Source organism: Tachyglossus aculeatus, chromosome 18 (genome assembly GCF_015852505.1).
Source record: "Tachyglossus aculeatus isolate mTacAcu1 chromosome 18, mTacAcu1.pri, whole genome shotgun sequence".
NCBI lineage: Eukaryota > Metazoa > Chordata > Mammalia > Monotremata > Tachyglossidae > Tachyglossus > Tachyglossus aculeatus.
The window spans coordinates 2,319,566-2,328,714 of record NC_052083.1 but is presented as its reverse complement, the minus strand read 5'-3'; the positions used below and the strand labels follow the sequence as shown (position 1 = coordinate 2,328,714).

Genomic DNA, 9,149 nt, shown 5'->3' with positions numbered 1-9,149 from the left:
CTCAAGCTCTAGGCTCTCTCCCACTTGACCTCAGTGGCAGACCGCGGGTCCTCAGCAGCAAAGTCCAGGAATGGAGGCTTACCTCATTCTAGCACTTCTTCTCTGGGTGGGACATGGGCCTAGCATCGAAGAGAGCAGCGGACGTATGGGATGTTGAAACAGGTCACACACAGGCTGGGAGGGCAGGAGAGGTCATTCAGAGGCATAACTCCCAGTGATGGAGAGACCAGAGGTCCAGCCCGCAGGCTGTGGGGACCACAAGCAGCAGAAGTGGCCAGGGGCAGCAGTGGGGCTGGGGGGGGGTCCCCGATGGAGTGGTCATTTAAAGAAAAAAAAGCAGTCAATTGTATCTATTAAGTGCTTACTATGTGCAGAGCACTGTACTAAGCACTTGGGAAAATACAACAGAATTAGCAGACATGTTCCCCGCCCATAATAAAACTTAAAATAAAAATAAAACAGAGGGGCAATCAGAGGTGGGCTGGAGAGGCAGGGCAGGGGCGGGAGTCCGTTCTCGCCACAAAAGGGAATGCCTCTGGCACAGTACTGGAGAGGATGCATTACCTGTCCCTGCCATTTCCAAATACCACTGCTGCAGACAGAATCCTGGGCTGGAGGGACCAGGGGCCTGAGCCAGCCCTCTGTCTCTGCGAAGGACAGTATGGGATGAGAGAGGCCTAATTAAACTGTAGCAGAGGGTGGCCAGGCTCAAGACTGCAGAATGGTATTGGGGTAAAGGCTTAGGGAAATTCTGCTTGGAGTCAGGGGTGAGTATTCAGATGACCTCTTGAGCTCTACTTTGTGGTAGTGTAAAACCGCAAGAGCTGTTTATGGAGTAAGGTGGAAGTGATGGGATTCAGTCCACCTTTTCCACAAATGCACAAACACATACACAGAAACACACAAAGAGGTACACAGACACTCACGTATTGCCTTTTCCCAGCTGAAATGAATTTGCCCTAAGTAACAGGTAGAAAGGACACACCTGAAAGATGAATTAAGAGTTATGAGGCTACAAGCCTGTATAATCACTAACTTCTGTTTGCAATAAATCCCCAGTCCCAGGGTACTTGGGACAAGGAAAGAAGATTCCATAGTACAAGGTCAGAAAAATTTCAAGGCCCTGATACAAGTCCAAAAGGCACACAAAAAACAACACCGGAGTGCGGACATCTCTCACAGGGCACCAGCATTTATTGGCAGCAGAGTCATCAGCTGGGATGGATTCAAGAAAGCAGACGTTGATACGTGGCCAAAAGCAGAGCTCCTTCAAGTCTCTTTAGCTTTGTAGAGGTGCACAGGAGATCTGCAAAAAAAAAGAACCACTGAGTCATGATTTCAGGGGCTTTCAGATGCCTACTTTCCATATAACCAGCTGGACAAACAAACTCCACCCTTAATCCCCATTACCCAGGACCAATGGAAATTCCCCATTCATGATTAGCTCCTGCCAATTAACATTCCCGTGCTCCCCAATGGCTCAGATTGGGAGAGGCCCATCAACTGTTTTGGGTCACTAGAATGCCATGTATTTCTACCTTGCAAATCATCTCTAGGGCCCTTCAGTCTTGTAGTAGATTATAAACTCCTCGAGCTATTGCCCTCAACAAGCACTCATTCTGCCATTAAATAAATACCACTACTACTTCTACAGCAAGCGGAAAAACAATGGAAACAAAGAAAGCACCCTATTCACAGATTTAGATAGAAGCACTGAGTGGAGTAAGAGCTGGAATGTATAAAGTGATTGACAATCAACCACTTTCCTAAACTGCCCATTCCAGCTTCCACTAGAGTGGACACTCTTTGAGGGCAGGGAATAGGTCCTAAGCGTGTGTTGTTTTCCCAACTGCTTTATACAGTGCACTGCAGTCAGCAGGTGATCAGTAAATACAGTCATTACTACTGGGTGTCTAGGTTCCCAGGAAAAATGAAGGAAAATACATTCTGCGCTTCTGGATGTGTGAGACAGTGTCGGGAGACAGCGTTGTCCAGGTCACATAATTCTGCCCGGGCTCCCAGGGTCGAGGCCTGGAAGAATTAGGCTGAGCCTGAAATAAGCAGGCTGCTGGGAATCGTAACATAAATGCAAGGAGTAGCATTGCCTAGTGGATAGAATATGGGCCTGGGACTCAGAAGAACCTGAGTTCTAATCTGCCACTTGACTGCTCTACGACCTTAGGCAAGTTATTTCACTGTTCTGTGCCTCAGTTACCTCATCTGTAAAATAGGGATTAAGACTGTGAGACCCATGACTGTAAGCTTGCTGTGGGCAGGGAATGTGCCTGTTATACTGTTGTGTTGAACTCGCCCAAGCGCTTAGTACAGTGCCCTGCACACAGCAAGCACTCAATAAATACTGTGATTAATTGATTGACATGGACTGTGTCCAACCTGATTAGTTTGTATCTACCCCAGGGTTACTGCAGTGCCTGGAACATAGTAGATGCTTTCCAAATGCCATTAAAAAAAAAAATCACAGCTTTCCCCATATTCAGGGGCCTCCTAAACCCCACCTGCTCTAACAAGACCAACTCTTCAAGGAATTCTAAACCGAGGCAGCACGGTATCAAAGTGCACAGGGCTGGGAGTCAGGAAGCTGGGGTTTGCATCCTGGCTCCACCACCTGCCAGCTGTGTAACCTTGGACAGGTCATTTAACCTTTCTGAATCTCGGTTTCCTCATCTGTACAATGGGAATAAGATGCCTGTACTCCCTCCCTGTTGGACTGTGAGCTCCATGTGGGACAGGGAACATGTCCGATCTGACTTTCTTACACATACTCCCGAAGCTTAGCAAAGCACTTGACAACATCATCATGATCATTATTAAATTGTTGGCCCATCCCCCTCCTCAACCTTTCCACTATCTGAGCCTCAGCCCCGTCAGAAGTGGAGCCCCATGCAATGGACGGGAAGGTAAATATAGAAAAGCGCATGAACTGTGTTGCTAATTGCAATGCTCCTACTCCGTGAATGAGGTGAAAAGCAGAATATCTGTTATTAACATTTTTCCGCACAGCAAATCCCCTCTGCTCCCTGTGACGGGGACATTCACTGGATGCCATTCACAGAGAGGGCTGGCTGACTTATTTGCCTGGGATGTTTCCTGTAAGAGTGGGGTCCAGCAGGGTTAAGAACCATCAAGGAAATGAGCCTCTCTGACCTTGTGAGTTTGAGGAAAAAGCCAAATGAATGTCCTGTGTCAGAGAAATAAATAGTTCTCCTTGCGAAGGCTAAGAACGAAAGGGGCTCTGATGGGTCAGAAATAATTCTGGGTTGGAGAGTCGGCACATGGAGCGGAGGCGGGATGCGGGGATGGAGGTGAGAGAGGAAGGGTCTTTTCTCATGAACACTGACGGCTTCTTTGGAGATGGCTTCCAGGTTGGATACTCTGCATGGCCATGGTTGGGGGGCAAGAGGCAGGGTCAGAGACTAGAAACCATCGATCTGCCCCTAAAGCATTCCCCGCCCAGGACCCCTGACCCTATAGCCCTACTGAGAGCTCACCTCCTCCAGGAGGCCTTCCCAAACTGAGCCCCCTCCTTCCTTTCCCCCTCCTCCCCCTCCCCATCCCCTGCCTTACCTCCTTCCCCCCCCCACAGCACCTGTATATATCTATATATGTTTGTACATATCTATTACTCTATTTATTTATTTTACTTGTACATATTTATTCTATTTATTGTATTTTGTTAATATGTTTTGTTTTGTTGTCTGTCTCCCCCTTCTAAACTCTGAGCCCGCTGTTGGGTAGGGACTGTCTCCATATGTTGCCAACTTGTACTTCCCAAATGCTTAGTACAGTGCTCTGCGCACAGTAAGTGCTCAATAAATACAATTGAATGAATGAATATAGGGCACAGTTCCCCATTCCACCAGAGCTGGTCCACCCCAGCTGGGGGCCTACTTGGGAAGGTACAACTATTACAAGACATGTGTTTCCTGGCCTCAGCTTATCATTTGGTGGTGGGGACAGACAGAAATATTGAAAAACATCAAAATAATGAGCAAATGATCTGCAGAAATCATTCACCCCTGAAAATGACACAGTCCTGGACGAGAGACCCTGGAGCTGGCAGCAGCCCCACAGAGACTCATCAGTGGGATAAAGGGTGGGAAACAGATGACCAAACAATATTTTGAGGACAGACACTCTTCCTGATATGTTTCTTTAATGGTCTGACAATTCAGTCAGTCTGACACCAGTCAGTGCTACTGAAAAAAAATGGTAGGATGCAGAGGAAGAAGGGATGGTCCTTGCCCTTGAAGGGCTCACAATCAGATGAGGGAGACAGGATAAGCACATCACCCAGATTATTACCATCATCATCATCATCATTTTATAGTGGCATTTAGACTGTGAGCCCACTGTTGGGTAGGGACTGTCTCTATATGTTGCCAACTTGTACTTCCCAGGCACTTAGTACAGTGCTCTGCACATAGTAAGCGCTCAATAAATATGATTGATTGATTGATTTGTTATGTGCCTACCATGGGCCAGACACTGTGATAAGCAATGGAGCTGATACAATACAATTAGATCCGACACAGTCCCTATTCCACATGGGGCTCACAACTAAGGGAGAGGGAGAGCAAGTATTTCATCCCCATTTTATAGATGACGAAATTGAGCCCAGAGAAGTAAAGTGATTTGGGTTGAGCCCGGGATTAGAACTCCACACTCCCAGGCTTGGGCTATTTCCATTATGCCAATGGGGGTGAGGGAGAAGTGAATGAAGTGAGTGATGCAGAAGGGAGGGAGAGAAGAGAAAATGAGAAGGCCTCTTAGAAGAGATGTGTCTTTAATAATGTTTTGAAGGTGGGGAAAGTAAATGTCTGTCAGATATGAAGAGGGAGGGCATTCCAAACTAGAGGCAGGAGGAGGATGAAAGGTCAGTGGCAAGATAGATGAAACAGGTACAGTGAGTAGGCTGGCATTAGAGAAGAGAAGTGTTTGGGCTGTGTTGTAATAGGAGAGCAGCAAGATGAGGTACAAGGGGCTAAGGTGATCTCTTTAAAGCCAACGATAAAGAGTTTTGGTTTCATACAGAGGTGGATGGGCAACCACTGGAGTTTCTTGAGGAGTGGGGGGACATGTCCTGAACATTTTTGTAGAAAAATGTTCCCAGCAGCAGAGTAAAGGTATGAACTGGAGTGGGGAGAGACAGGAGGCAGGGAGGTTAATTAGGAAAGACAGACAAATGCAAGCAAAGAAATGAAAGACAAAAACCCCTGTTTCAGAAATGCAACTCCATAAATGCTACTTGAGGCCCCAAAGACCAGGAAAGCAAACCTTTTGTCCAGTGACAGACATAGTTAGGAGAGTGAATGAAGAGTCCAGAGCACCAGCTGATGACCTAATGGACATTAACACACAATTCACTGAATAATTTGCCAACTTGCTGGAGCAGAGACACCTCCTCCCAAGTCAGAATGGATTTTCAGCAAACCACTGAAAACAAAACACTCTCTACTCCACTATGGGCCATCTGACAGACCCAGACCTGCCCAACTTCTTTCCACTCCAGCCCCTTCAATGCTAGCCAGTTAAGCATGTCAACACCATCAAAATAATCTACTAGATGTCAGAAAGCAATTAGGCTCAAAATTGGATGTTGGGCTGAGAATCTTGCAACAACTTGCTCAGCGATTTTCAAATTCTGGGAGTCAGAAGGCGCAAAATGGCACAAGGCACAGTTCATCGATGGTATTTATTGAGTACTTACTGTGTGCACAGCTCTGTACCAACCACTTGGAGTTGTCAAGGAGATGATGTCATGGCTCACTGTGAAGCCTGATGTACCCTGGAGTAGCTAAGGAGCCCTAAAAGAAAATGGTCTAGCCATGGGGCACTGTGGGAAATGGTAAGCAGGGGAGGGGGCAGACTTTCCCTGGGCACACCCAAGAAAAGAGGATCACCTAGAAGTCAAAAGACCATGCCTCTTGGACTTTAAATGACCCATATCAAGGTCATGGTGTGGGGAAATGTCTGCCAGAATCCTGGCCTCTCCTTTGGCGGGCTAAAGCGGAACACACACTCTACGATCCAGGTGACTGTGACATTACTATTTTACATGCTTACGGCACAACATGATGACATAGAGAAGCCAGGTCAAACCCACAAAACTTGAGTGTTTCTCCGGATGCCCCCCTTCTTGTCCAAAGATGATATACTCCCCTACCTCACCCAAGTCTCTGTTCACAGGTCCTGCTTCTCACCTTGGCTGAAGAATTATGAATTTTTAACCATTTCTGCTCCCACACTGCTGTCATCCAGCCATCCAGTAGCCCCCTGCCCTCACACAAACCTCCCCGCCATGAGCCCTGAGGCAATTGCCTCCCTCACTGACTGCCCCCCTCCAAGGCTGGGATGACTCTCTCTTTTTCTGGACTTTGTTCCCCACCAAGGGACAAAGGATGCCTCCAGATTCGGGCTCTCCTGGATTGGACCATTTGGTGGGCTCAAGACCGTTCAGGATCCAGTGGTCAAAGCCTTCCTCTCTGAGCCTCCTCCCCTCTTCCATCCAGCCTTACAGAAAATCACTCTATGCTGTGAGGTGTTTAAGTGGCACCTTGTTTGTCAGAAGCAGAATTGAAGATTCTGTACACTAGACTACTTGAGGGAAAGTCCAAGTGTGTTCGTGGGTTTTGGAAGCCTTTTAGGGGTGTAGGTTCTTCATGAAAAATGACCCCCGGTCCTGATCTCTAAATCCAGCAGGTGGAGTGTCATAGGAGGAGGGCTGGCATGGGATAGCTTGGGAAACATGGAAGATACCCTTCATCTTCCAAGATGACATGGAGGATTGTGGGATCCTCTCCCTGGGTGCAAGCATGACTAAAAAGACAAACCTACCCTGTGACATCACTTGTGCTTAACCACAGATCAATCAAGCAATCAACCAATGCTATTTATTGAGTGCTTACTATTTGCAGAGCACTGTACTAAGTGCTTGGGAAAGTGCAACAAACTGGGTAGACATGAATCCTGCCCACAGGGAGCTTACAGTATATGGGGATCCTTGCTGTTCTAGTCTGTTTACCCGACACGGGGCCTGCCTCTGCTTCTGAGGCAGCACTTGGCATCCTGATCTCCACAAGTTTTTGCTCCAGGTGGGCAGCCCCTCTCTTATTCACTGCCTGCCAGGCTGCCCTGTCAACTGTAGTGGTCTCCCAGCAGCCCACTGCTACATTGCACTCTTTGAGATTGCGCTTCACTGGGACTTTATATTGTAAGCTCCTTGAGGGCAGAGATCGTCTACCAACTCTAATGTACGGTTCATTCATTCATTCAGTCGCATTTACTGAGCACTTACTGTGTGAAGAGCATTGTACTAAGCTCTTGGGAGCGTATAATACAACAATAAACAGACACATTCCTGCCCACAGCGAGCTTACTTTTGGATCAAAGATGGAGCCGGTAAAGCTGCTTGTGAACCTGGTTTTCTGTAGTAGGCCCAGATCTCACAGCCATATAACAACAACAACAACAACAACAACAATTGTGGCATTTGTTGAGCACTTACTATGGGCCAGGCACTGTTCTAAATGCTGGGGTAGATACAAGATCATTGGGTCATACACAATGCCTATTTGACAAGGGGCTCACGGTTTATGGGAGAAAGAACAGAAGCAGCATGACCTAGTGTCAGGAGCACGGGCTTGGGAGACAAAGGACATGGGTTCTAATTCTGACTCTGCCACGTCTTGGCTGCGTGACCTTGGGCAAGTCACTAAACTTCTCTGTGCCTCAGTTACCTCATCTATCAAATGGGGATGAAGACTGTGAGCCCCATGTGGGGCTATCTGATTACCTTACATCTACCCCAGCACTTAAAACAGTGCTTTGCACATAGTAAGCACTTAATAGCTATGATAATTATTAGTATTATTATTTACCATGTATTGAATCCCCATTTTCGAGATAAGGAAACTGAGGCATTGAGAACTAAAGTGATTTGCCCAAGTCATACAGCAAGCAAGTGGCAAAGCCAGGATTAGAACCCAGGTCCTCTGATTCCCAGGCTCTCGTTCTTTCCACTAGAACACATTGTTTCTCATTAGGGAGATGGGGAGCAGAACTGGGTATTGGTTCAAAATTCCGTGTTGGTGAAAACTCTTATTTGTGGGCAGGATTTCCCAGGTGTGGGCTGGCACACAACTTCTCCTTTCTTCAGATTTATCGTCAGCCCACAGCGCTGCGGTGAATTTGCAAAGCCATTCATCGTCATTTAGGTGTCTTCGTGTGTGTGTGTGTGTGTGTGTGTGTGTGTGTGTGCGTGCGTGTGTGTGTGTGTCTCCTGAGTCCTTCCAGAGAGACAATTGAAGAATACAGTCAATTATGAGCTACCTGGATCCCAGTCCAGGCACATCCCAACAGATCTGATCTCTGCCGTGTGACAGGCACAGGAAAATGCGGAGAGCAAAACTAAGACCTCTAAACTGTGTTCACTGACCTTACAAAAACATTTGACTCCATCAATAGGCCAGGGCTCGGGAAATTGCTAAGTAAATTTAGCTGTTCTGAGAAACCGCAAGGATCCTCAGGCTACTGCGTGATAGAACGACTGGTAGTCAGAGCAAAAGATGCCCTGCCTGACCCTTTCCCAGTCACCGTCTGAAGGTCCAGTCCTGTTCAGCCTATCCCATGCTGCCATGCTTCAAGATGTAACGAGGAAGCGACAAGCTGAAAACTAAATACCCTTCCTATCCACCGAGAAGCTCAGCTCGACAGGCTAGAAGTATCTTTAGAAATCTTTTAGGCAGTGGTTCAGGGCCTGCTTGTTGCAAATTCTGTATTTTACTTTAAAAAAGATGGGGCCCCTGAGTGGTGGCATCTTAACTCATCTTTAATGCAAGCTGATGGGGGCAGGGACAGATGCAATCATACACAAACTCACACAAACACACACACTTCTGCATATCGTATCTTTCACTTCTTTTGCCTGTTCCCCGAGCACCAAGTACAGTGCTCTGCCCCCAGATAGGGCTTAATCAATCCTGGTGATTCAGGCGACCATCTGGCGAGGCAAACCCTGAAGGGGTAATCCCAACCCCGATGTGTAGAGAGATATGGCTTGGCCACGCAGTGAGCGCTTCAGGAGAGAACCAACCTTCCACTTCTTCCATGTAGAATCTCTGTTCTCTTCT

The 9,149-nt window shown here is 47.3% G+C and overlaps 1 protein-coding gene across 1 annotated transcript in view; it reads right to left on the bottom strand.

Annotated features, from left to right (window-relative positions):
* Positions 1 to 1,174: 1,174 nt before the first annotated feature.
* The window catches only part of TSNARE1 (t-SNARE domain containing 1), a 239,421-nt gene continuing 231,446 nt past the window's right edge, over positions 1,175 to 9,149 (bottom strand). Inside the window, exon 12 of the mRNA XM_038760394.1 lies at positions 1,175 to 1,306. The gene's annotated coding sequence lies outside the window, so the exon portion shown is untranslated. The remainder of the gene's footprint in view (positions 1,307 to 9,149) is intronic.